This window comes from Thalassophryne amazonica, chromosome 19 (assembly GCF_902500255.1).
Source record: "Thalassophryne amazonica chromosome 19, fThaAma1.1, whole genome shotgun sequence".
Classification (NCBI taxonomy): domain Eukaryota; kingdom Metazoa; phylum Chordata; class Actinopteri; order Batrachoidiformes; family Batrachoididae; genus Thalassophryne; species Thalassophryne amazonica.
Genome location: NC_047121.1, coordinates 29,892,722 through 29,916,782, shown reverse-complemented (window position 1 = coordinate 29,916,782; position 24,061 = coordinate 29,892,722). Strand labels below are relative to the sequence as shown.

Genomic DNA, 24,061 nt, shown 5'->3' with positions numbered 1-24,061 from the left:
GCACCACTTTAAATAAAATCCTGTTTTATCACCATGAGTGTAATTTGGGTTCTGGTTCATCCATGTGTTGGTCCCAAGACAGAAGTGATTCTATATACCCATGTGTTTAGGGGTGGTAAGACCCATCAGTCTTCCATTCAGTAGGCTATTGGCATTCCCATTGGTTACATTTTATGAATTTGGAAAAGTTACTTTAACTGATGATTGGTCCTCACCCTTTAATGTGTCTGAGGTATGCCAATGGTCCAAAGCAATTTCAGCCCTGCTGCACAAACTGATTGCTTTTTGTAGTTTCACATTTCAGAGTTGAATGCTGAAGTATTCAAGTTATAAGACTTGAGTTTCCAGGATTAATGCATGTAGGACTAGCATGTTACAGGCACTGACCTGTGTTGGTACCCAATGGGAGCTTTTATATTAAAGTGGGCCCATGAGCTGGCAAGCTTAGACATGCTGGTCTACTGCAGCAAAGACCAACTTAATCCACCAGGCTTTTCTACAGCACAACCTAGTACTTTAGCTCCAGGAGAAACTGGTAACTCGGCCAGTTCATGTCAAGGCTGTATTTGATCCACATTTTACTGCTTTAATAAAAAAAGTACAAGTTATCCACAATCAAAACCTTTATTGTACATTTTTCTAATGTTTGATTTCAGTTTGTAATACAAAATTCTCTCCATTACTTTAGGCCATAACGCATCATAACACGATTCGAGCAACGGGCACAAGTCCGCTTCTGTTCCCCCTCCTTCAGGTGTTTCAAGGGCATTTACTCAAGTCCATGAAGACTTCCTGCAGAAGACATAACTGAAGAGCGGCCATGTGCGTCTCCAGCTCTCGTGCACAACAGGTGAACAGTCTGCCATTCATTCGTAGCGACGTGGGTTTGCGTCAGACTCGTTCCAATCACATTTGTGGATTTTAAAACATTACAGTAGAGTGAATTTTTAGATGTGCTCTTTGAACAGTGTGAGGCCCAAAATCCAGCCATTTGGTGGTGTCTCATGTGCAGATGCCAATCGTCCAGTTACTAAGAACTACCGCTGAGGACAGCAGCCACGAGTGCGGCTGGGAGCAGCAGTGTGAAGGCCTCGCTCTGTGGAGAGCCGTTTCTGGTCGTGTTCACTGAAGTGTTGAAACTGGACATCGTGGTGTAGCTTGACACAGTCATGTTTGACGTAGTCACGTTCAGTGGCTTGGCTGTGTGTTCAGACTCTGCACCTGTAACACAGGAAGTCCACAGCATTAATTTAATGCTCTTGTTCACCTGTCTCTTAAAAAAAACCTCACAAAATTAAGTTTCCACCATGCTGGACCTGACGTGCCCTTTAGCCATATTTTGGATCATAGCAACAGAGTATTTGCAACTGCCACTTGCAATGATGCATTGCATGTTGCATCATTTGGACAGGGCTGAGGAGACCCACAAGATCTCACTACTCATCTCCAGCCAGTGCAAGAGTTGTGCTTCAGACTGTAGGTACCTTTTGCAAGGACACTTTAATAAGGTGCTAAACTACCCAGTAAGCTTGCAACTTAGATTTAGTTTTACTGAAATGCAAGTGCAGTGTGGAAGTTTCAATAATTCAGCATCTCTGCACATTTCCCATAGGTTCTGCCATGCAAGCATCCCAAGTGAAGCAATCTTTGCTTATAGGTGCTCAGTTGAAAGTCAAGTTTGTCATTTTAACCAGTTACCAACCTTTAGAATCATGATTTACACAGACAGACCCCACAGTAAAGTCACTTAATCTTTCAACACTGGGACAGTCCACAGAGTGCCAAAATGGTGCAGTTTTTTGTTGCAGCCACTGACATCAGCAGGTGATTACACTGATTAACATCCTTTCTGCATTACTCTGGACGCCACTATTCTAGAAAGACAGTCAGCATTCTGAAGGAGTCTGAGACCCCACATAGCACAGATCAACAAGTCCCCAGACACCAACTACTGGGTTGTCATCACCAAATTAAAGTACAGAAAGTGAGTCATCCCCAGAAACATCTACTTTTTCATACTCTGGTGTACATTTATAAGCAGAGTCAATCAAGTTTAGCAAACCAAGAAGCACATTGAGTATCCAGTGTTCCAGAGGTGGCCAAGTCTTCCTTAATTCATGAAGTGGAAACTACATCTATGGGGTGTTGCACAGGTACATTAGTAAGACCCTTCACTTGTTTCACTCTGGGTCACCAGAGCAGATCCAAGGTGGATCTGAACATTGAATTGGCACAAGTTTGTTTTTTATACCGATGCCCTTCCTGACAAAGCTCCACATGGCATCACATGGAGAAATGTAGCAGGTGTGGCTCCAGTCTGGGATTTTAGGTGAAGTCATTTGGGCAATTTTAAGAAAAGCACATTCTTTCCCCCTCCATCTTTTATCAATGACAGTGTGAGAACCTCATGTTTCAAATAGTGTCCAATAATCAGGTCCAAATCATGGTAAATGGCATTTTATCAATGCTTTAAGTTGGTACATAAAATGGCCAAAACCCCACAAGTGTAACAAGGCTTACATTTAAGACCACATCTTAATATAGTTCATTTTCTTCCTCTGTGCAACCTCAGCCTAACTATAGGTTGTATATGGATAATTGTGTAAACTGTTACACACACAATTTTGACTACTTTTTAAAAACAAAAAGCAGACTACTACATTTACCATAATGCTGGACATTTAAAACAAGTACCTTCTCATTAAGTGAATGACAAAATATGAAGAAAACTGGCCACTTTAAGCTGCCCCATTTGTGACAGACTAACCAGTGGGATATTTGTTCATGCCTCACTTTTTGCCACATAAACCAAACACATACTAGCAGAGTAGGTAGGAAAGTTCAATCTATTGAAGTTTAAGTTCACTAAAACTAGTTTGTTTAAAGATCTTAATAGTCTGCTAGACATCCATGTCTAGTGATATTTCACTGACAACTTCACTTCATTAGCTGCAGCTTAAGAAGCTGGTTTGTACTAATTACTTTCAGGATCATGTCCACATACATTATACAACTGAACTTTAAAAGTTACCAGTCACCTGTTACAACTTCAAGTAAAAAAAAAAAAAAAAGTCCTACACACACAAGCTGTTGTGCTAAACTCCTGCTATAGTAAAACACAAGTAAGAATCCAACCTGCAGTGAGAGATGCAGAGCCAGCAGCAGCACGGGCACAAAAACCACACACAGTTTCATCTTCACACAGTCAGCACGCACACCTGATGCCCACTGGATCCTCTGCACTCAGCTGAACAAAATGAGAGCTGCACACCTCTGTTTTATACCCCATCCGACGTCATCAGGATGTGGACACGCCCCCTCCAGGTGTGATGATGAGGATTTCAACTTTCCCTGCAAACTCATATTTGAATCCTGATCTTCAGCACTTCCGCACCTCTGGTGCTGCACAGAAAACACGCAACGTTACACCAGATGTCAGAGAGACTAACGGTGGACGTCTCAGCAGAATGTGACGGAACATTCAGGTGGCATCATTTAATTTCAAACTTAACCTGCAGATGCCACACAATTCTGACAAATGACAGGTGCATAGCACCATCTATTGGATAAGTGACAAACTGCAGCCTCCTCTCACTGGGAGGTCAGAGGTCATTATCAACATACTGTATGCGTCTGTCTGTCTGTCCCCTTGATGTTTGTCCCTCCTCTTCCTCCTTTCGCTCGCAGGAAGTTGGGTGTTCAAGCGACTCGTCTCTTGCCACCGTCTCGTGACGCCCAACACGAGACACGCCTTCTTCCTCTTCATCCATCCTCTTCCTCTGCTAAAAAGGAGACATTGCACTGGAGGACAAACAGCGAAGAGAGCACGATTGCAACATCATAATGATATTTTGATCCTAAATTACTTTTTTAAACAGCTGGTTTGTTAAATATGAGCTGGTTTCACATGTCACCACATCCAACATACCACAGGACTGCTGTGGATTGTAGCAAGCACCCAGGAGGACAACTGGTTCATCCCAGCCACTCAAAAGTATCTATGTGTGTGCCACAGCCAAGTAAAACCTTTGCGCCCCCTTTGGTGGTCTCCAGTTAACACTGATGCACCTCCACGCTGGATCATCCCCAGAGAAATGCACCACACGTCCAGAATGTCATAGATGATGTTCGCTCACAACCCAAATGATAGTCTTCATCTGAGTCTCCCTAAGTAACTGCTCATTTGACACAAAGTCATTCCACTGGTACCAAATGATCCTCCAAATAGAACTAATGCCAAAGATGTCCGTTCATTGTTTTAGGTTAGTGGTTAGAGTCCAAGTCCCACAAGCGTACAAAGGCATTGGCATCGCCAAACAGAGTCTTTCAAGGACCCATCATCCCCTGTGAACTTGGTGTGGTTCCAGATCGACTCTACAGTTGTAAACAATGAAGATGGCACCACCGCTGGCCACCACGAAGAAAAAAAAATACAAGCCAGCATGAAATGTGGTTACCAAAGGCATTCAAACATATGTAAATGTATATACGTATACGTAGATTAAAAAATTGAATCCATGGGGGAATCGCACCCAGGTTACGTGCCATCGATATTCTTATTTGAGAAGAGAAGGTTCTTAATTCCTAATGTCCACTCCATATGGGCAAAGGATCATGGAACCCTGAAATCATCTTTGAACAGATGCTCCTTTCATATTTTTATTCATTTTTTGTATTTTTGTATTCTCATTCATTATTTATTATTTTTTACTACAACTTTGCACACACTTGTGAAGCACATTGTAGATTAAAACCCTAAAGGGTATTTTTCACCTCATGAATCTGACCACGACCCCAGAACATGGGTCAAATCATATGGGGTACTTGGATCTGACACCCTGAAAAAAGAAGTAAAAAGAACAGTTTGAGGGGGTTTAAAATATTGATGTATCCTTTTTTCTGTAATTGTAATAATACTATATATTTCCATACTCAAGCCTGGAAAAAAACAACACCACAATATCAGACACCCTTAAGTAAACCTGACCATTTTTTCACCTTAGTTGAACCTCTTATCTGTGTGTCACTCAGCGTCGCCAGTTTAACAACATAGTTGAGAAATTTAATGATTTTTTTTACCTTTCCTAGCCACTGAAAGCTGCATATTGTGACAAGCAACAAATCTGATGATTTTATTCAACATAAATAAAAAAGTGTTCACTGTATATCATAAACATTAAAATATTTAAAATAATATCATAAGGATTATTATTATATATACCAGTCAAAAGTTTAGACCCACTTTCCTATTCAGTTAGGAAAGTGAGTCCAAAGTTTGTCAAGTAGTGTATATATATATATAAAAAAAAAAGAATAAAAAAATACAATTACATCCATATGATCCCCACCCCACTCCACCAAACAAACAAACAAAAAACCAATATGTTAACAAAATAAATCAATCTTCAAGAGAATACCATGTCGCCATTTAGGAACATTTCAGAGCACCAATAGCAACTGGTGATTTTTAATTGTATTTATTTTGTTTGTTTGTTTTTCCAACACTGGCATCATTCCATCATTCACTCTAAGGTCCAGTATGTGACACAAGAGAATACTGCAGTAAGTTCATGTAAGTATCTATGTAGTTTGTTTAATCACTTGACTTTCTTACCTAACAGGTTATGAATTACAGTTGTGGTCAGACGTTTACATGCACTCATCATGGGCATGAATGTTATGGTCATTTGGGGCTTTTAATAAGTTCTTTGAAAGAAAGAAAAGAAAAACGTTATTTTAAATATATTGATGCGACAAAATGGACTCGACTTCGCATCATGTTTTTTAGCCATTTGTTTCTCTCTGCAGGTTTGTTATTTATTGAATATATGCAGATGCAGGGGATGGCCCATTTTTATTTGATCCTTTGGTCTAAGACAGGGGTGGGCAACTTGTTCCAGAAAGGGCCAAGAGGGTGCAGGTTTTCATTGCAGCCACTGACTCCACCAGGTGATTTCACTGATTAACTGATTCCATCTGCTCAAAGTGATATTAATCAGTGAAATCACCTGGTGGAGTCAGTGGCTGCAAAGAAAACTTACACCCTCTTGGCCCTTTCTGGAACAAGTTGCCCACCCCTGGTGTAAGAGGACATGAAATTATGCAGTGTTTTGTTTCAGTACTTTGAACATCTTTGTTGCAAATTGTTAATACTTTTCCCATGCCTTACAGGATATTAAAAAAATAAAAAAAATCATTTTTGGAGATTTTACTATTTCTCACATAGTTAATGTAACTTGAACAGTGTGTGTGTATTTTTTTGTAATGGGTTGATGTTTGGTGCCATCTCTGGCAAAACACAAGTGTTCAACCTTTGAATGAAATGTTGCACAGATGTACCATCGACAGACACAGGAAATGTATGACATCAAGAAGTCCTACCAGTGGCTAGAAATGATCTGCCTAAAGGACAGCACAGAGGCTCTGATCATGGAAGCACAAGAACAAACCTGAAGCACCAGATCCATAGAGGCAAGAGTCTACCACAGCCGACTGGACGCAAGTTGCCGTTTGTGCAAATGTGCCCCAGAGACAGTCCAGCACATCGTAGCAGGATGCAAGCTGGGACAGTGTACACCGAGAGGCACAACCAAGTGTCGGGAATCATGTACAGGAACGTCTGTGCCGCATACGGATCAGAAATCCCCAAGTCCCGATGGGAAAGATGGTTGAGAACGACAGGGCTAAGGTGTGGGGCTTCAAATTCCACACAGACTGCAGCTGCTGGCCAGCCAACCAGAATAGTGATAGTTGACAAGGGAAAGTAGACTGCAGTTGTGGTCAATGTGGCAATCTCAGCTGATCGTAACATTGGAAAGAAGGCGCATGAGAAAGTAGAGAAGTACCAAGGGCTGAAGGAGGAAGTGGAGTAGATGTGGAAGATGAAGTCCAAAGTGGTCTCAGTGGTAATAAGAGCACTAGGAGCTGTAACTCCCCTAAACTGGATAAGTGGCTCCAGCAGATTCCAGACACAACATCAGAGGTCTCTGTCCAGAAGAGTGCAGTAGAGGAATAGCTAAGATACTGCCCTGAACTCTCAAACTCCCAGGCCTCTACTAGAGCAGTGGTCCCCAATCCCCTGGCCGCGGACCGGTACCAGTCCGTGGATCAATTAGTACCGGGCCACCGGGCCCAAGAAATTATTAATTATTTCCGTTGTATTTATTATCTGAGTCTGAATAATCTTTTTTTTGAAAAATCTTTTATTTAAAAAAATGACCGGGTTCTCTTGGTTACATCTGTCACTTGAGTACCAAAAAATTAACCCACAAGTTAGCAAAATGAGTAAAAAAACCGACGTCTTTGGAAAGTTTCAATTCGATGGGGAAAAGGCCCAGTGAAGAGACGAAGAAGAACCTACAACTTCCAAGAAAAAGAAGTCTTTTAACAGACAATACCAGGATCTACTTGAAATATGGATTTATCTCGACAGGTGATGCCCACAGACCAAGCCCGCTCTGCATAATATGCGGCGACCGGCTCTCTAATGAGGCAGTAAAGCCTTCAAAACTGCTTTGCCACTTGGAGACCAAGCACCCTGGATTAAAAGACAAGCCCCCGGAGTATTTTGAAAGAAAAAAACAGGAACACGAAGGACAGAAAAAATTACTGGCGGCCACCACATCAATAAATGCGAATGCACTGAGAGCATCATACAAAAGCCATTCACTGTTGAAGAATTGATATTGCCCTCCACTAAAGACATTTGCCGTGACCTTCTAGGAGAGGCTGCTGTTAAAAAGATAGCACAGGTGCCTCTGTCGGCCAGCACCGTGACTCGGCGCATTGAGGAAATAGCCGAAGATATTGAGAAACAATTGTTGGAGAGGATTAATACATCACCGTGGTACGCACTCCAGGTTGAATCTACAGATGTTGACAACAAGGCAGTACTACTTGTTTATGTGCGTATCTTTATCAGGAGGATGTACATGAGGATATGTTATGTGCGCTATAGTTGCCAACCAACACCACAGCCGCAGAACTGTTCAAGTCGCTGGATGGTTATATATCAGGAAAACTGAAATGTCCTTTTGTGTTGGCATATGCACAGACGGAGCTGCTGCCATGACCAGACGGCTGTCTGGTTTAACTGCTCGGATTAAGGAGGTTGCACCTGAGTGTGATCCACGCATTGTATTATTCACAGGGAAATGCTGGCAAGATGAAAAATGCCACCGAAATTGAACAGCGTATTGAATGATGTCGTTAAAGTTATTAACCACATCAAAGCGCACGTCCTTAACTGCGCCTTTTTGAGCAGCTTTGTGAGGAGATGGACGCGGAGCACAGACGGCTTCTCTTATACACAGAAATAAGATGGTTATCCCGAGGGAAATCGCTGGCCAGAGTGTTTGAATTACGAGAGCCACTGCAAAGATTTCTCTCAGAAAACAAGTCACCACTGGCAGCACATTTCAGTGACGAGGAATGGGTCGCAAAACTGGCTTACTTGTGCACATATTCACGCTGCTCAATGAACTCAATCTGTCACTTCAGGGGAAAATGACAACGGTCTTCAAGTTGGCAGATAAAGTAGCTGCATTTAAAGCCAAACTGGATTTGTGGGGACGGCGCGTGAACAGAGGCATATTGGACATGTTTCAAACATTAGCTGGGATTTTGTGTGAGACTGAGCCTGAGCCTTCATTCTCCCAGCTGGTGCACGATCACCTGTCTTTGCTTTTAAAAGAGTTCGAGCGCTACTTCCCAACCAAAAAGGACCCACGAACTGCCAAGGAATGGATCCGCGACCCATTTATCAACAACCAGGTGAATCCAGCACGTCTGTCAAGAAGAAGCTCAACTACTGGAGATCGCAAACGACGGCGGCTTTAAAAGTATTTTCAAGACACAACTCTGTCGGTGTTCTGGATTAAAGTCATGGCAGAATACCCGAGATCACTACCACAGCACTGAAAACCCTGTTGCCGACATCCTATCTGTGTGAAGGGGGTTTTCTGCAGTGACAGCTACCAAAACAAAACAAAAAAAAACGGAGTAGACTGAACATAAGCAACACACTTAGGGTGTCTCCAACAGATGGGACCATCTCGTTGCAGAGAAACAAGCTCAGGGCTCCCATTGATGTGAGTTAAAATTCATGCATTTGTATTCATTTTTGTGGTGTATCTCTGTATCTTATTTTGAAGGCACGTTTAAACGTTACCATAGTGACAGAGTCAGAGCGTTAGGGCGGTGGTCGCCAACAGAGGGGGGAGAGGGGAGAGGAGACGGTTCAAACTGACAACTTTATTTCAGCTGTTGAAAATTAACATTCATGGAGTGTTTAATAATAAAAAATTAAAATGTTGTGTAGGTATATTTAGATAATAGAAGAAATGTGGAATGCTGGTTCTTGTTCTTTATTTTTCCACGTGTATTTTTTAATAATTTAGGGGCAGAGAGGATGTGAACTGATTTGATGATTTGTTGCATACGCGTACACAGTGGATTCACGCTTATTATTACATTCGCAATATAAACAATCTACATATCCCCCCCCCGGTCCGTGATAAGGAAACACATACCACCCTCCCTCAGGTGGGAAGGGAAGGGGGAGATTTCTGTCCATCTTTAAAAAAAAACTATTTGTTTTCAAGCACAGCTCTGTGGTTTCACTTTGTCAGAATTTGAGAGTTAAAGTCTGGACCAGGTCAAATTGTTTTCAGTTAAAGTTTCACTCACATTTTTTATCCCAAAGTGTAACTAACTGTTTAGTGGTAATCAGTGCTTAACTTCACCATTATCCTTTTGTCACCCCCCCCCCCCCAGGTCTTCCTGCTGTTTCTGTTCCAACTGTTTTATCAAGTCGGGGCCTTCCCATTGGCCTACAGCTCATAGGCCCCGCCTTCCAGGACATGAAGCTGCTTGGTGTTGCTCGGTGGGTGGAGCAGAGGGTGGGGTTTCCGTCCATTGTCAGCTGTGGCAGTAACAGCGTGGACACAGGGCTAACCAGTAGAGAGAAGGCTTCAGCCATGTGAGAGCAGCTGTTAGTGGACTAAAGATGGACATTCTGTGATTAGAACATGACAAATGAATGATGCATAGGTTGCGTTTGTTAGCCGCCCCGGACAAGGTCGTGCTGGTAGATAAGTGGATGTTGTGGATTATCTGCAAAGAGTAATAGATGTATTTTTAATAAGGTTCCATGTTTTTATGTTTCTGACCTGCTTAGAGTGGATCCCTGAAGGCACTGCAACACCTCATTTTAACATAACGGTTGTGCACGACGAAAGTGAACAGCACACGTGCATTCAGGGTGCGTTCAAATCCACCTTGTTGTTTATACAGTGTAGAATCTGAATGTGAATTCAGGCACAGAGAGCAACGCGGTGGTATTTAGACTCTTAAATAATTATGGGTGTGTTTTGGGTATTCTACTATCATTTGAAAAACGTGTATGTTCCATTAATCTTCTGAGGTGCTTGGCCAGAGTTCCACCAAATGTGCTTTGGTGAATGTAGGTTGACCCTAGAATTGATCTTGAGGGGTTAGGTTTGGCAAGGGTCAAAGTCATTAGTGTCGAAAGTCAGAGTTTAAGTTTTTTTTAATCACATTTGCATCAAACTCGGGACATACATATACACTCAACAAAAATATAAATGCAACACTTTTGGTTTTGCTCCCATTTGAGATGAACTCAAAGATCTAAAACTTTTTCCACATACACAATATCACCATTTCCCTCAAATATTGTTCACAAACCAGTCTAAATCCTGTGATAGTGAGCACTTCTCCTTTTGCTGAGATAATCCATCCCACCTCACAGGTGTGCCATATCAAGATGCTGATTAGACACCATGATTAGTGCACAGGTGTGCCTTAGACTGCCCACAATAAAAGGCCACTCTGAAAGGTGCAGTTTTGTTTTACTGGGGGGGGCTACCAGTCAGTATCTGGTGTGACCACCATTTGCCTCATGCAGTGCAAACATCTCCTTCGCATAGAGTTGATCAGGTTGTCAATTGTGGCCTGTGGAATGTTGGTCCACTCCTCTTCAATGGCTGTGCGAAGTTGCTGGATATTGGCAGGAACTGGTACACGCTGTCGTATACGCCGGTCCAGAGCATCCCAAACATGCTCAATGGGTGACATGTCCGGTGAGTATGCCGGCCATGCAAGAACTGGGACATTTTCAGCTTCCAAGAATTGTGTACAGATCCTTGCATTATCCTGCTGGAAACATGAGGGTGATGTTCTGGATGTATGGCACAACAATGGGCCTCAGGATCTCGTCACGGTATCTCTGTGCATTCAAAATGCCATCAATAAAATGCACCTGTGTTCTTCGTCCATAACAGGCGCCTGCCCATACCATAACCCCACCGCCTCCATGGGCCACTCGATCCACAACATTGACATCAGAAAACCGCTCAACCCGCACGACGCCACACACGCTGTCTGCCATCTGCCCTGAACAGTGTGAACCGGGATTCATCCATGAAGAGAACACCTCTCCAACGTGCCAAACACCAGCGAATGTGAGCATTTGCCCACTCAAGTCGGTTACGACGACGAACTAGAGTCAGGTCAAGACCCCGATGAGGACGACGAGCATGCAGATGAGCTTCCCTGAGACGGTTTCTGACAGTTTGTACAGAAATTCTTTGATTATGCAAACCGATTGTTTCAGCAGCTGTCCGAGTGGCTGGTCTCAGACGATCTTGGAGGTGAACATGCTGGATGTGGAGGTCCTGGGCTGGTGTGGTTACACGTGGTCTGCGGTTGTGAGGCTGGTTGGATGTACTGCCAAATTCTCTGAAACGCCTTTGGAGACAGCTTATGGTAGAGAAATGAACATTCAATACACGAGCAACAGCTCTGGTTGACATTCCTGCTGTCAGCATGCCAATTGCACGCTCCCTCAAATCTTGCGACATCTGTGGCATTGTGCTGTGTGATAAAACTGCACCTTTCAGAGTGGCCTTTTATTTGTGGGCAGTCTAAGGCACACCTGTGCACTAATCATGGTGTCTAATCAGCATCTTGATATGGCACACCTGTGAGGTTGGGATGGATTATCTCAGCAAAGGAGAAGTGCTCACTATCACAGATTTAGACTGGTTTGTGAACAATATTTGAGGGAAATGGTGATACTGTGTATGTGGAAAAAGTTTTTAGATCTTTGAGTTTCATCTCATACAAAATGGGAGCAAAACCAAAAGTGTTGCGTTTATATTTTTGTTGAGTGTATGTGGTGGGTTCTGGAATTGCACAACAAGGTCACATTTGCCAAGGGTCAATCATGGGATCAAAGGTCACGTCTGACTCCTCTCAGGTCTGTTAGCCGATTTCTACCTCATTTAGTTTGTCAATGAACGTTGCCACTAAACTGTACCGGTGGCCAAGTAATTAAGTGTGCTTGTTACCATTGTGGAAGGTTTTTGGTTCAGACCCACCCCTGCCCATTCATCCAATGTGTAGTTGCATCAAGAAAGGCATCCAGTGTCAAACTTGTGCCAGCTCAGTGCACATCCACTTTAGATCTTCTGTGGTGACCCCAAATGAAAACAAGGGGAGATGCCAAAAGGACTCACTGGAATGAATGTTGATTCCAAAATTGCCAGAATCAATTTTGACAAGGGTTAAGCGCAAATTTAATTTGCAACTTTATTGGACCAGATGTAGCACATACGTACAGGAAATCAGGAGCAGTTGTGAGGTTACATGTAACATTAAATGAGCTTCTTAGTTAAGTTCTATCGTTTCTAGTCTGATGGCCCCTAAGGCCGCAGCTGCATGTGTAATCTCCTATCGACATTGTCTGCCACCTGCTGGGTGGATGAGGGATAGTGGACAGTGACGCAAAGTGTTTCTGCACAGAAAAATGTATTAAATCTGACTGTTTCACAGCAGTTACATTCAGAAACTCAAATAATAGTCATATCTCAACACAACCCATCACAAAGGATGGAAGAATTTAACTGTGAGGGAATTGGGTCTGTAACAGTTTCCACAGAGAAAGTTACTAAATCAAAGATTCAAACTGTTCTCAGATGCTCTAATGGGGATTATCGACAAAGGTCCACACAACCCTGCAGAATTTGTGTGAATATAGCTCAAGCAGACACTTCTTCAGTCTCTCTCTCTCAAAATGTATGGTTTTGGTATCACATGTTACTTGTAAAGAGGTTGTTTTCCACTTTTATTTCCAAAGCATGCACACACACATATATGATAATTTGTGTGCTATTATGTGCCTCCAAACATATCTGAGACCAAGATTTGTAAAAATCTGCATTTGAGGAATTTTTTTTCAAATTCAGAAAATTCTTTTGAAATATCTTGGCTCCAGCTGTTAAGACCCTTAAAATTCCCTCAGTGTAAACATGAGCCAGGTCGGGTCTGAGTTCTTCCACATGCTTTGAATAAATTAGATAACATGTTCTAACAGCTCTATTTGTTTTCCTTTTGTACTAGGTAAAGAGTCAAGAGCAGATTGTGGCTTAGTTTTATTGAGCAGTGTTCTGTAGTAGAGGACAACCTGAAGGTCCCATGACACTTTCACAGTGAAAAAGGTTTGAGAGTGATTTTGTGGTCTTTAGGGATACTAACAGTTTTAGCTTGAAGGGTCAAAACTGAAAAATGCCCAATCTTTTTAAAAACTATCCCACTTTCTCATTTTCTCATGCAGACTCTAAAAATATATCCTTTGCCCTATCAAAATGGTAAATGGACTGTATTCATATAGCGCTTTTCCATCTGCATCAGACGCTCAAAGCGCTTTACAGTTATGCCTCACATTCACCCCGATGTCAGGGTGCTGCCATACAAGGCGCTCACTACACACCGGGAGCAATAGGGGATTAAAGGCCTTGCCCAAGGGCCCTTAGTGATTTTCCAGTCAGGCAGGGATTTGAACCCATGATCTTCTGGTCTCAAGCCCAACACCTTAACCACTAGACCATCACCTCCCCCAACAACAATCCTTTCACTAAGGCATTGAAACGAGAAACGTGGAAATTAATGTCAAATACTTAAGATCAGAATTGAATGATTTTGGTGTCCAATAATTTGAGTTACTTTCAACAGCCAAAATGGAAACCTTAACCTTGAAACATCAATAGAGATGGTCTCTTCAGCGAATCCTTGGGTACCACTGGAATGATACTGTATGAAATCAAAGATTACTCTTTTGAGAAGTATCACTTGCATTGTGACTGCGTGTCGGCTGTTATGTTTTGGCCATGTGGCGCATTTCTCTGTGCACAATCCAATGTGTATGTGCATCTGTCACAGCCACAGAAGCATATAACGTCTTTAGAGTTGTCTTGGTGGCTTTCCTCACTCATCTCCTTGTACAGTCTCTTAGTTTTTGAGAACTATCTGCTCCACACAGATTTACCATAGAGTGCCATACTGTTTGTATTTCTATATAACTGGTTTAAATAAAATCCAAGACATACAGCGGCTTGCAAAAGTATTCAACCCCTTGGTATTTCATGCATTTTAATTTATTGATGGCATTTCAAATACAAAAGTAAATCAGGCTTCTCAATATAAAAAATTCTAAAATTATCTTAAAGTGAAAGTATATCTCTACAACTTGATATAAATTAATAAAAATATAAAAGCCAAGATGATGGGTTGCATAAGTAATCAGCTCCTTTAGTATAATACCTGTAAATAATCAGTTTAATTGCCAGTTTTCTTCAGGCAAGTCAGGGGATGGATACATGAACATTTCCAAGTCACTGAATATGTCTTGGACTTTATTTACATCAATTATGAAGAAATACAAACAGTATGGCACTCTATGGTAAATTTGTGTGGAATAGACAGTTCTCAAAAACTGAGTGACTGTGCAAGAAGGTGAAGAGTGAGGAAAGACACCCAGACAACCCAGAAGAAGTTTTAGGCTTCTGTGGCTGTGATTGAAGAAATTGTGCACAGTGCAAATTCTGCATTTTGTATCTCCTGTTATACAGCTTCATGATGAAGTGGTACAGAGGAAAGTCTTCTTTCACTGAAACATCAAATGTAGGCTTGCATCTCAGATGTACCTTCTTGCAAATTGTAGGTGAACTTTCAGCAACTTTTTAAGCAAACCCTCCTCTGCTCTATAGGCTCCGCCTTCAAAGACAACAAACATAACAGAATGATGCAGATGACAGGCTGCTGCAGGTTTGAGGACAAACGAAGCCCTGCGGTGGACTTCTCCTCACTTATTCACTCATCTCCAACTGCTTATCCGGGATCGGGTCACAGGGGCAACAGCTCCAACAGACGACCCCAGACTTCCCTTTCCCGGACCACATTCCACCTCTGATTGGAGAACACCAAGGCGTCCCCAGGACAGTGTGGAGATCTAGTCTCTACCTAGTCCTGGGTCTTCCCTGGGGTCTCCTCCCAGATGGACGCGCCTGGAACCCCTCCCTAGGGACACACCCAGGGGGCATCCTTACCAGATGCCCGAACCACCTCATCTGGCTCCTTTCATTGTGAAGGAGCAGCGGCTCTTCATGGATGACTGAGCTTCTCACCTTATCTCTAAGGGAGACACCAGCCACCCTCCTGAGTAGGCCCATTTGCTTCCACAATCTAGTTCTTTTGGTCATGACCCAACCATCGTGAACACAGGTGAGAGTAGGAACCAAGATTGACCAGCAGATCGAGAACTTGGCCTTTTGGCTCAGTTTGTTGACCCCCAAAATGTGAATCTACTGCAAATGGTGAATTATCTGCAAACCATTAATGAACATTTACACAAACTGAATATCCCCGAACCGTTAATAAAAATTTTGTTGCAAACATGAACAAAATTTCCCACAAAACTTGAACACGTCTCATAAAACGTAAGTCGCAAAACGTGAATTTCATTCATGATATATATTTTCTTTCAGTTTAAGTAGTTTACAGATTTCATTTCATGGATCAATTACTCCATGAAGTCTTGATCGCAAACCCTAGCTCCATTTATTAAAAAAAAAAAAAAGAGGGGGCGGAGCCCCATGCAGGCTCTTGCTTCTGGTGTCAAGCGGCCAACCCCCGCTGGGCATAACACGCTCTGGGGACAGTGGCAGGTGGGGAATTTGACTGGGGCCGTACACCTGTCAAATGCAGCTACTGACGCTTTGAAGTCACGGAGGCGCAGTGAACACAGCAGCAGCTGCACGTCTGGCTGCTGCGCTCTGATCACTTCCTCCGTCTTTGATTATGAAATAATGCTGAATTTATGTGGAAGTGATTGTTGTACAAAAGCTTCAGATATCTGTCACTGACATTGATGATGACTGGAGTGCAGTTTTAAGCAGAAACGAGGTTATAATCAGTGAACTGCGGCTGACGCACAGAAATGATGCATGCGCAGTGAAGGCAGGGGTGGACCGATTTTTAGAGGGGACCGTTCTGTTGGCAACATCGGCCCCGCTGGTCCTAACCCGCTCCAGGGACAGTGGCAGGTGGGGAGTTTGACTGGGGCGGTGAAACAGAAACCGTGGAGCAGAAGAGCAAAAGCTCGCTTGATCTTGATTTTCTGTATAAATAGACTGTGAAAGCGGGGCCTCACGGTCCTTCTCACTTTTTGGATTTAAGCAGGAGGTGTCAGAAAAGTTACCACAGGACTAACTGGCACGTGGTGGCCAAGTGTTCAATAACGACATCACTTGTTGCTCCTTCATTGTCGACTTTTCCTATCACCATGAAGCAGAATTCACCAAGTGTTGGATGTTCACCCATTAATAGGGAACATGAAAGATTCTAACACGTGCGCACGTCGAGGGGCAGCGCAAAGCCCTGTGGGGCCATGAAGGTGAGAGGTGTGCATTTATAATCACACAGATGATAGCGTCACACCACTGGCTCCTCAGCCAAGCACATACACCAAATCATGAAGAAATTCACCTTTGGCAAGATATCTGTTCACATTTCGGAAGATATTTTTCAGGATTCACAGTTTGCAGATAATTCATTATTTGCAGCTGATTCACATTGTGGGGGTTAACAAGCTCCGCTTTCCTTCAGTACGGTAGAGCGAATGAAACACCGCCCCTGCTACGCTGATTCTCCGGCCAATCTCACACTCCATTGTCCCCTCACTCATGAACAAGACCCCGAGGTACTTGAACTCCTTCACTTGGGGCAAGACCTCATTCCTTACCCAGAGTAGGCCATCCATCATCTTAGAACCATGGCCTCAGATTTAGAGGTGCTAATCTTCATCCCAGCCGCTTCACACTCAGCTGCGAAATGATCCAGTGAGTGCTGGAGGTCACAGACCGATGAAGCCAACAGGACCACATCATCTGCAAAAGCAGTGATGAGACCCTGAGCCCACAAAAGTGGACCCCCCCCGACTACACCTCAATATCTTGTCCATAAATATCACAAACAGGATTGTTGACAAGGCGCAGCCCTGGCGGAAGCGAACCCCGACAGGAAACGAGTCTGACTTAACTGCTGAGAACCGAACACAGCTCTCACTTTGTGAGTAGAGATTGGATGGCCCTGAGAAGGGACCCCCTGACTCCATACTCCCACAGCACCTCCCACAGTATCTCCAGGTATACCCATTCATACGCCTTCTCCAAGTCCACAAAAGACGTAGACTGGGTGGGCATACTCCCAGGCACCCTCCAGGATCCTTGTGAGAGTGAAGAATGAATGCGGGTTCCATCCTGGTCGGTTGTTCCACGACCAGGATGGAACCCGCATTGTTCCTCTTCAATCAGAGGTTCGACTATCGGCTTGAACCCTCCTTTCCAGCACCCTGGAGTAGACTTTACCACCGAGGCTGAGAAGTGTGATGCCGCTGTAGCGAGGACACACTCTCTGGACCCCTTTTTTAAATATGGGGACCACCACCCCAGTTTGCCACTCCTTAGGTACTGTCCCAGACCTCAATGCAATATTGAAGAGACGTCTCATCCAAGATAGTCCCTTCACACCCAGAACATTCAGCATTTCTGGACGGATCTCATCAACTTCCAGGGCCTTGCCACTGTGGAGTTGTTTGACTACTTCAGTGACCTCCACCAAGGGAATTGATGATAATCCTCCATCAGCTTCCAGCTCTGCCTCTAATATAGAGGGCACTCTGGTCTGATGCAGGAGTTCCTCAAAGTGTTCCTTCCAGCACCGGATTACATCCCCAGTTGAGGTCAACGGAGTCCCATCCTTACTGTAGGCAGCTTGGATGGTTCCCTGTTTTCCTCTCCTGAGATGCCTCACAGTCCACCAGAAGCATCTTGGTGCCGACCGAAAGTCCTTCTCCATGGTTACTCTGAACTTCTCCCGCACCCGCTGCTTTGCCACCCTCACAGCAAAGGCTGCCGCCCTTCAGGCCTGTCAGTACCTTGCAGCTACTTCTGGAGTCCTCAGAGATAACATATCCTGGAAGGACTCCTTCTTCAGTCAGACAGCTTCCCTGACCACTGGTGTCCACCACGGTGTTCAAGGGTTGCCGCCCCTTGAGACACTTAAAAGACCTTCAGGCCACAGCTCCCTGCTGTAGCTTCAGCAATGGAAGCGTTGAACGTTGCCCATTCTGGTTCAATGCCCCCAACCTCCACAGGGATGCCAGAAAAGCTCCGCCAGAAGTGTGAGTTCTCCTTTAGCCTGGAAATCATTGCACAGTCAGATAACGTGAAATGAATTAATATGTGGAGTCAGACTATAGATTCTGTGTAATATGTGGTGATTATGCTCCATTATTGTGCAGCTCCTTCACAAGAACTGAGTCTGGTAAATCCAGCACTGCTGCAGTGGCAGTTCAAAAAATAATGCCTGCTGCCCATGTCACATGGTACTTACTAAAATAAAGACCAGTGTTTTTACCAGCTTTGTACAATTTGTTTATTCATAAGACCAACTGTCTTCAGATATTAAACAGATTTTAAAACATCATGAAATTTGCTCTTCATCTGAATTTACCAAATGAGATGTTACAACATCTGTTTTCAACCCATCCTTGCCACACCAGGTTTGGTGAAATTGGTCTGTTATTTTTTTCAGTAATCTTGCTGGCAAAGTGAATAACAGATGCAGAGAAAATAAACCTGGCTGGCAGAGAAAGAGGAACTGAAAATGACTTATTAACTGAAATTTGTACAGCAGTGCAACCACCCCACCACGGCCACACCAAACCTGGACCACAGTGGAAGTGAAGCTCCCTGTGATGATCTTTATGCAATTTAAAACAAACTCTCATAGTAATAAAAATGTATATGTTTATATTCAACGTGCACATTTACGGGAAGTCACTCTGGAAAGGAGAAGAAAACGTAGAGAACAACGGTGCTCAATTTAAAGCATCTTCCAGTTGAGAGTCAATGTTCACTTTATACCGTTAACAATAAGAACTGCATGTGTGGATGCATGCGTTTTCTTTCAGTGTTTCTCAAGTTCCATACAGGATGTGGTTATGCAGCACACATCTGCCACGATGCAGAATAAATTACAAGAGTGAAAGGGATGTTTCCTGTGTTCTGAAAGCAATTCATCATCAAAACAGACAAATTCAAGATGCATTTAACAGTCAGCAATCCTGATATTTGCTGGTATAGTGATATTTAACAAATGGAGTCAGAAACAAAGTTGATTTTATATATATATATATATATATATATATATATATATATATGTGTGTGTGTGTGTGTGTGTGTGTGTGTGTGTGTGTTCTCCACTCAGATTGCAATAGTCAATCACAGATTAGCCTTTCTGTCCATCATTTACCTGTATTTTGGCATGCTTGGCGTCAGAAAGTTATGTTGGATCAAAGGCTAGGACCAAAAGTTATATTGGATCGGTTCCCACTGACCAATAGCGTTAGAGCTTACTGCCAACAACTAGCCAATCAGAGTGCGGCATACGAAGGTCAGGAACTAGCTGACAGACGCTGGTTGAAAAAATGGCAACAAACATATCAACAACAGCAGAAAATCGTCTGCCAGCGAGGTTTGCTGAGTTCACAGCGGAGGAAATATTGAACTCCAAGGATGCCAAAAACACTAAGAAGGTAGACAAGCATGCTGCTGAGGTTTTAGAAGCATTCCTCGCATCAGAATCAATCATATGCTGTTCACAACAAAATAAATTGATCTAATTTACTTGACTCTTTGTTGTTTGCTTAATTTGGGAGGGGGGTGGAGAACATAGCAATTGATGGATGGCAAGTTGTCCAACATAGAGAAATATTGGATTCACAGCTGCGCCTCGTCCAATATAAATACTTGGCTGTCCAATATAACTTTTCTTCATCCAATATTTCTCTATGTTGGACTCCTTACCATCCATTATTTGTATAATATATATATTCTTCCGGATTGTCTTGTTTTCATGTCTGCTTTTTCACATTTTTCCTGTGTTTAATCTCCAGTTGCTGACCCACATTGCCTCTGTCTACCTGGTATGATTAGGTCTACCATCAAGACTCAGGAGATTAGAGACTGTAAAACATTTATTCCATAGATTAAAAAAAATGTACTTTGGGGTCAGCCCCACTCCCGACAGCATCAGGGGATGTCAAACTCAAATAATGCCATTGGGAGAAGGCAGGGCAGAGCCTACCCCTGGCATCAGACAGGGACCAATTGGTGGCAGTGAGGTGCAGAAAGGTGCAGTGCAGGTCAGCAACCAGGGTGTGAAACAGGAACCAAGCATAGGAGTTTGGGAGGAGAAGGCAGATGCATGGCCAGCAACCCTGGCAGCAAATAGGAACCAATAGGAGGTGGCAGAGCAGAGGAAGTGTGACTCAGGACAGCAACAGGGACCAACTGGAGGCAGCGGGTTGGAGGAGGCAAAGTCCTGGACAGCAACTGCAAGCAGCAAATAGATGAGTCAGGATTGATCTCTTTAAATGGCTTTGACGTTCCCTGTTGGTTGTGGTTGATGACTCAGTTGTGGACCAGCTGCTTCTAATTAGAGGTACTTCTGTTACTAATTAGCAAATGTAAATGAAAGCTTGAAACCTGAGTCTTCCTGGTAGAACTTGCGCTATGCTACATTTCCTGTGTACAGTGCATCCGGAAAGTATTCACAGCAGTTCACGTTTTCCACATTTTATGTTACAGCCATATTCCAAAATTGAGTAAATTAATTTTTCCCCCTCAAAATTCTACCCCATAATAATAACAACAAGAAAAAGGTTTTTTGTAATTTTTGCAAATTTATTAAAAATAAAAAAATACAAAATCACATGTACATAAGTACCTCGGGTTCTTGGTCACCTCTCTGATTAAGGCCCTTCTCCCCTGATCGCTCAGTTTTGATGGGCGGCCAGCACTAGGAAGAGTCCTGGTTGATCCGAATTTCTTCCATTTATGGATGATGGAGGCCACTGTGCTCATTTGGACCTTCAAAGCAACAGAAATGTTTTTTGCACCCTTCCCCAAATTTGTGCCTTGAGACAATCCTGTCTTGCAGGTCTACAGACAATTCCTTTGACTTCATGCATGGTTTGTGTTCTGACATGCACCGTCATAAGATCGGGGACACAACTGTAAGTTTATTTTTGGCTATTTTTATTTTGTTTTTGACTTCTCAAATGAATAAACAGTCAAGACCTTGCTGCACATTTGAGCAGCTTTTGTCACCATCTGGCAGGCGATGTGAGCATTTCAGAGCTTCTGTGAACTTCCTACTTGAAACCCAAACTGCAGTTTAAAAAAGGAGGCATTTTTAAATATCGGAAATTCACAATTTTTTTTGGCAGGCAGATCTTTGACCTCATTTTCATGTATTTATATAGCGTCAAATAACAACAAGGTTGCCTCAAGGTGCTTCATACAAGTAAGGTCTAACCTTACTAACCCCCAGAGCAACAGTGGTAAGGAAAAACTCCCTCTGAGGAAGAAACCTCAAGCAGACCAGACTCAAAGGGATGACCCTCTGCTTGGGCTATGCTACAGACATAAATTACAAAACAATTCTGGAACAGACACCACACCCATCTCTGGATGGAGCTGCACCTCAGAGAGAAAAGAAAAAAAAGCAGAAATTAATACATTAATACCTCCCAGTATTATTGTATAAAAACTTTGATTTTGAAAGTTTTGCAGTGGCTGAATTTCAGGACACTGAAGGTTTCGCTGTACAGATGGACAGAAGAACAGCAATTTGTCTTCACAAGCATAACTTATAGTTGTGAAAAATATCTATTTAGGAATTACGGCCATTTTTATACATAACCCTCTGTTTTCAGAGACCATAACCAATTTGAAAAAATAAATATAAGGATCATTGTAAATACAATTATTCACTTTTGCAACCCTATTTTCTTTAGACAAGTCAGGGGATGGATACATGAACATTTCCCAAGTCACTGAATATGTTCCAGTTTGTGGTAGAATATAACAGAGCCGGACTCTTAGTAAGAAAACATAAGGAACCTCAGCTACAGTTTGCTAGAAGGCACATGGAACACTTTGGCCTTTTCAGTATATCTTATTAACAAAGTTTATGACTGTTCCACGCTACCATGAAGCTATAACTAGTGAAGCAATGGAAAATGTTGAATGCACAGTTTAAGTTTGTAACTCCTTCAGAGTTGCAATAGGTGTCTTGGTGGCTTCCCTCATGAGGCTCCTTCATCCACAGTGCTCATTCTTGTGTTGAGCGTGCCCTGCTCTAGACAGATTTATAACATTGGGCCTTATTTTTTACATTTCTTAATGTTTAACCAAACTTGAAATAATATATCACAGCTGATAAGTTTCCACTGATGAATAATGATTTAGTTAAGTGTTATTTTAAAGTGATTGAATAATTATTGGCAGCACGGTGGCTTAGTGGTTAGCACTGTTGCCTCACAGCAAGAAGGTCGTGGGTTCAATTCCCGTGGCCTTTCTGTGTGGAGTTTGCATGTTCTCCCCGTGTTTGCGTGGGTTTCCTCCGGGTGCTCCGGTTTCCTCCCACATCCAAAGACATGCGGGTTAGGTGGATTGGAGTCTTTTTTTTTTTTTTTTAAATGTCCATAGGTGTGTGTTTGGGTGTGTCTGTGTTTGTTTGTCTATTTGTGGCCCTGCGACAGACTGGCGCCCTGTCCTGGGTGTACCCCGCCTTGCGTTCTATGACTGCTGGGATAGGCTCCAGCCCCCCGCGACCCTTAATTGGACTAAGCGGTAGAAGATGAATGAATGAATAATTATTCAACAGAAAATATTCTGTTTGAATTTTGTTTTTCTTTTAGATCACATCGTAGAATTTTTTTTTTTTTTCTATGTGAAACTGCTCACCTTCACAGAGGTAAGTGCTGTGTTTTGATGCTGAACATTCCTGAGGATGGACACACACACACACACTCATAGAGCAGTGTGCAGTTTTGTCCAGTGACCAGTAGAAGGGTTCAGGCTGTGACAGCACGAGCCACGCCTCCTTCCTGTCACTGCACACTTTGCCTCCTGTGCACCTGTAAGGGGAAACCTGCTTTTGGAGGCGGGGCCATGGGGGGGTGTTTGTCAGGGGATCAGGGAGAGGTGAAGGGCACATCATGGGTTTCACCGTCTCGCTCTGTCGAGCAAAATCCAGTGTCATCTGTGGTTTGTCGCAGTCAGTGACTTTTCTGTTAACAGACCACACATGACACGACCACCGTCCCCGAAAACAAACACACCACAGATTCAGCTTCAGTCCACACATCGTGGAACCTAAAACAGCAGTGCTGTGGCTCATCAATAAGTCAGCACAGATCATGTGCTGGAAACAGATCTCAGCACAGACACCTTCAACTGTCCATGTGCTGTGGGACTCAAGTGGAACCAGTGAAAATCACATTATAGTGATGGAAGAGAATCTGTTCAATTTATTTCATTTTATGTAGCACTAAATCACAACAATGCTGCCTCAGGGTGTGACACACACGTAAGGTCTAACCTTACCAACCCCCGGAGCAAACACACAGGCGGCAGGGATAAGGAAAAACTCCCTCTAATGATACTGAGGAAGAAACTTCAAGCAGACCAGACTCAGAGGGGTGACCCTCTGCTTGGGCCATTCTAGCAATTACAAAGGTTTTATAAATGTGAAGAAACAGAAAAGGGGGGGGGGGGGGGGGGGCAATTGTTGAGATGACCATGCAAGCATTTATGTTACAGTCAGGGTCGGGTCATCCAGCGTCCTGGGG

General features: G+C 43.1%; 1 long non-coding RNA gene across 1 annotated transcript; it reads left to right on the top strand.

The window, feature by feature from the left end:
• Positions 1-6,852: 6,852 nt before the first annotated feature.
• LOC117501097 lies at positions 6,853-23,703 on the top strand. The gene is made up of 3 exons (XR_004557927.1): positions 6,853-7,003; positions 20,546-20,555; positions 23,692-23,703. It is a non-coding gene; the product is annotated as an uncharacterized LOC117501097 (long non-coding RNA).
• The last annotated feature ends 358 nt before the right edge of the window (positions 23,704-24,061 follow it).